The sequence below is a fragment of the Haliotis cracherodii genome, unplaced genomic scaffold (genome assembly GCF_022045235.1).
Source record: "Haliotis cracherodii isolate W230 unplaced genomic scaffold, xgHalCrac1.p SCAF_7, whole genome shotgun sequence".
NCBI lineage: Eukaryota > Metazoa > Mollusca > Gastropoda > Lepetellida > Haliotidae > Haliotis > Haliotis cracherodii.
Window position 1 is genome coordinate 61,928,997 of NW_027266330.1, and position 4,780 is coordinate 61,933,776.

At 40.5% G+C, this 4,780-nt stretch overlaps 1 pseudogene; it reads left to right on the top strand.

Moving 5' to 3' along the window:
- The first annotated feature begins 1,210 nt into the window (after window positions 1–1,210).
- Window positions 1,211–2,311, top strand: LOC139447071 (probable G-protein coupled receptor 34; annotated as a pseudogene).
- Window positions 2,312–4,780: the final 2,469 nt, after the last annotated feature.

A 4,780-nucleotide genomic window follows, 5' to 3' on the forward strand; every position in this document is an offset into this window, starting at 1 on the left:
CATTCTTATTTTTCAGATAAAGAAGCTTGGCAAGACGTCAACAGAAGAAATTAATCAAGATAATAAGAGATAGAAAGTTGACGTGTCTCTCGTTACCAAGAAATGACTTAAAGGGTATATATCTATCGCCCACTGATTTTCACAGCCTAGTTGCAAAAACAAGGGAAACAGGCCATACGATGTTCGTCGACTGATGATCGTGCAGGGACTGTACGACTTCCCAGTTATATATGCTCACAAGGAAATACTCTAAAAGGGAAGTTGATCACGTTGCCAACGTTGATAGATGATCACTCATCAAGCGTCCCACTTCCTATGGCACTTTGTCACAGAGGACGCGACAGTCCGCAAGGAGACACCGTGTGCCTTACAGACAACTGATTCAAATGACTTTTGATCAGCTTTCATGAAGGAATGTTTTATTATTTTACGATCATTACATTGATGTCTAAAGGATCATATTCAAAACAGTAGATACGCGATACATACATTTTCAAATGATTCCATTTGGTTCTTCCTGGAACATTGATACGCCGTTCGGCATCTCATTGAAGAAATATATCGGAACTCTCACATTACGACCTGAGGAAATGAGAACCATTTGATAAAAGCAGTTTAATCAACAAGATTTGATGGACAAATAAAGTCATAAGAGGGTAACTGTTTCTCTTCAGGCACTTCGGGGAATTGAAATATTTGATACACAGGCAATATATTTTCACAATCAATCTCTTCACCAGTGTCACCTTAACCGTGTCCTACATGTGCTGTATATAGGTATATACAGTTGATGAAAGCTTGCATTAAATAAACTATCAATCTTGAGTATGGTAACCCATGTGTATCAAGACAGGGCACTGTAAATAGAATGATTGATTGTTTTTTTAAAAATGGAAAGAAGGACATGGCATGGTCTGATCTCAGACTTTGATCAGAACAGCGAAGCCATAAACATGAACATTTGAACACAGTTCTATGGATGTGAAGACGGGTATTGAACGCAGTTCTGAAATGATGTGGATACTGTTTTGGAGTTGTCCGAAACTCATCAGAACTTAAACGTCAACATGCATGTTTGACAAACATTTCACAATAGCTGCCGATATCGGCAATGCAAGGAACTCGTTAGGTAACGACGTCTGTTAATAGTTGCGGACATCAGCAATGTTGGCACAAGGATCCCATTTGAACAGTCAACTGAATAACATGCATGTTTGACCAATAGTTGATAATGGATCCAGGTAGCAGCATTCTTGGTGCCAGGAACGCCTCCAAATATAACACCACGGATCTGGAACATGACCCCACGTACCAAACTGTACTCCATCTTCAGACATGGACTCTTCCAGTTGTATTCTCTATAGGGCTAATTGGGAATATTTTAGCTGCGAGAACATTCCTGAGTCCAAACCTGAGAAACACGTCTTGTTGTCTGTATTTAGCAACAAAATCCATCAACGATTTGTTCTTTCTGATGTCGTTGTTCGTCGTTTGGTTGTATCGCCTGGATGTACGAGTGTTTAAGACGGTCGGAGTTTGCCAGGCCACCGTTTTCATTACGTATATTACAGGTTTTCTGTCTGTGTGGTGTGTTGTGCTTATTACCTGGGAAAACTTCATCAGAGTGTCATTACCTAGCCACGTAACAAACCTGTGTAGTGTCAAGCGTGCGAAGTACACCATAGTACTCCTCATCACCATCGCCGTTGGGATGTACAGCTTCAGTTTGTGGACGACAGGGTTAATAAGTTCCCACAATAATTCAAGTTGTCTTGTTTTTGAAAAATACGAAAGACTGTTGGTTGCCATGACGCTTGTCGACTCTATATTAACGCTAGTCATACCGCTTGTTGTAATGGTTTTCCTGAACATTGCCATCTCAATCAGTGCTGTCCATGCACACGAGCGCCGGAAGAGATTGTTTGAGAGGGTTCCAAGGACATCTACATCACGACGAAAGGAAACACTAGCCTTGGAAGTAAAGGTTTCAAAGCTGCTGTTTGCAGTATCGCTCATCTTTATTGTTCTCCACACCCCTAGCCATGTTATCAGAATCAAAATGATGATGCTACAAAGTTTATATGGCGCCTCCCCTAGTTTAAATGATGGTGTAATGCATCGAATCTTTGAACTCGTGTACTATATGAACTTTTCTGTCCACTGTGCAGTATACCTGATTTTCGGTGACAATTTTAGAATGGTTTTTAAACGGATATATTTTTCTGGATGTTTTGAATCGGAGGTTGTCCAAAATAATACTTTTGATCCATATGCTGAACGGGGTTCTGAAGGAGAAGCGATCTTTAGATGATACAAACAAAACTCTGTGGACAATTATGTGATGCGGCAAGACATATTTGTTTGCGTGTTGTTTTACGCTGCACTCCAGCTATAGGTCAGCGGTATGTAAGCAACCCACTCTGCAACAGACAATCCAGTGAGCGGCAACATAAGCAGCTATCCAGATCTTACCCTGGATCCACATGGGTGCACTTAAAGGCTGTGTGTGTGTGTGTGTGTGTGTGTGTGTGTGTGTGTGTGTGTGTGTGTGACACTCGCTCAAAATACATACATCTTTTCATATTCACTTTTCAATATTATCCAGTGTATCAACTGTAGTATTTGACGTGCTAGTCTGTCAGTTAGGGCGGGACGAAACAATATGTGTTGATGTTGATCATTTCAACACTTGCTCATACAATATTGTATTTCTGTTAAGCTTGTTTAAAAGAAGTGCAATCAATTCTAGTTAATGTCTGTTTAATTAACATGCATGCCTGACTTCCATTTCAGCAGTTCGATCACACAATACACGTATCGCAATTATTGTAAACAAGTGTGTATGGTCCTAATGAACTGTTAAATTATCATGGCGAAATGAATCGTTTCTTGTGAGATATAACACGTATGACTGCACACAGATATTACACCGTTTCGACCTGTGTGGGGTACGGTGTGCGGATTTCCTGTATATGTCTCCTAAATGGCCCCTTGAGATATATACCGGCAATCTTCAACTGCTACTGCAACATGGGATGGGTGTGATTCTGCGTTTAGTCATTTTACATTCATCTTCGTGGTTTAACTTACCAATCTTACACATTATATCATTAGAAGTAATTGATTTGGATGTTTATTCTTTTAAACGCTTGTTTGTTGTCAGACGTTTCGACCATGTAAGATGACAAAATAAACGTTATACTTTGTTCCGTCGTTTAGTTGCCTTCTTCGTGGCCGCATGTTCTCGGGTATGTTTTTTCTTGTTTTGTTGTGGAATACAGTCAGCTGAGCAACCACGTGTAAATGTGGTTACTGTCAGGTGTGGAAGGATGTGACCATCATTGCTGAAACCACACGGTTCTTGGACATGTCAAGGATATGATAACATGTATGTCTCCTCTACAGTCAATTTAAGTTCTGCAACCACATTTTCATAATTTTGCACACTTTTCGGCAAACATTTTAGTTTAGTTTTTCGTGAATTTCGAGGTTTTGAACCTGTTTGACTTGTGGCGGCAATGGTTCTGATACACTTAATGAAGTGAACCTGGAGGTCATTTGTGTAAATATAGAGACATGCACTTATGCTAAGGAATAATAGAACAGTCAACTTCAATTTAAAACGACACATATGTCTGTTTACACGTGAAAAACAGCTCCAACAGATTGTTTGACAAAATCTGCGGCAGATAATGCAAAAATCAGCACGAGTTCTGCATAAAATGGGATTTACTATAAGACAGGTACATTTCCGCACCGAGTGGGTATTTGTGCAAAATATTCGCGGAATACAGCAGGGATTTGAATATGCTTCATTTTCGCTGGAATACCCTATGGAATGTTCATGCAAATACTAATGTATTCATTGTGAAGGTCACACGACCCTTGAATATTCTGGTCAGGGACTGCCCGGGGAGCTGAAGGTAGGGAGATCGATCCCAGGCCGCATCATACCGAAAAAAACTCAAAAATGGACCCTTGAAGATCCGGGTAGAGAATAGGACTTCCAACAACCATGCTTGCCGTAAAAGGACTATGCTTGTCGTGAGAGATGACCAACGGGATCGGGTGGTCAGGCTCGGTGACTTTGTTTATGCATGTCATCGCATTCCATTTTTACGGCAAGTATGGGTTGCGGAAGACCTATTCTACCCCGGAATCTTCACGGGTCCAACTGGCTTCAACCGGATATATTGCGTGGGTGAGTTTACTAAAATGCAAATTGCATTAAAATACTGTGAAGACCATTGTCACGCCATCGGTTACCATGACGTCACAATCACATGATGTCACTAAAGTGACTGAAGCTAGTAAGCTGTACTATTTACACTCCAGACCCAGATTATTACTGTATGACCTAAAAGAGTTGGAAGAAGGATTTTGGATGATTCGTAGTATCTCATCTCGTGTCTATTGATATCAAATATATAAACACAAGTCGGCAAAAGTTTAAAACTCCTCGGCAAGCCATCAATAGGGATCGGGCGTTGTTTCCTGGCTGTTTGTGGGTCATTGTCCCGCGTTGCATGACCTATTTATCAACCACTGGTTTGCCTGCCCGCAGTGCGAGTGTTTACAGGCCGCCAATAACTACCTGAAACAATATTAATTTGATAAGCAACAATTAACAAACTATAAAGAAGAAATTATATAGTTTGTTTATTATCTAACGTCGCAATCACCATTATTCCAGCTATATGACGACGGTCGGTAAATAACAGTATGGACAAGACTACCCTGTAATTAACATCACCATCGATCTCCACAATTGGGATACTAT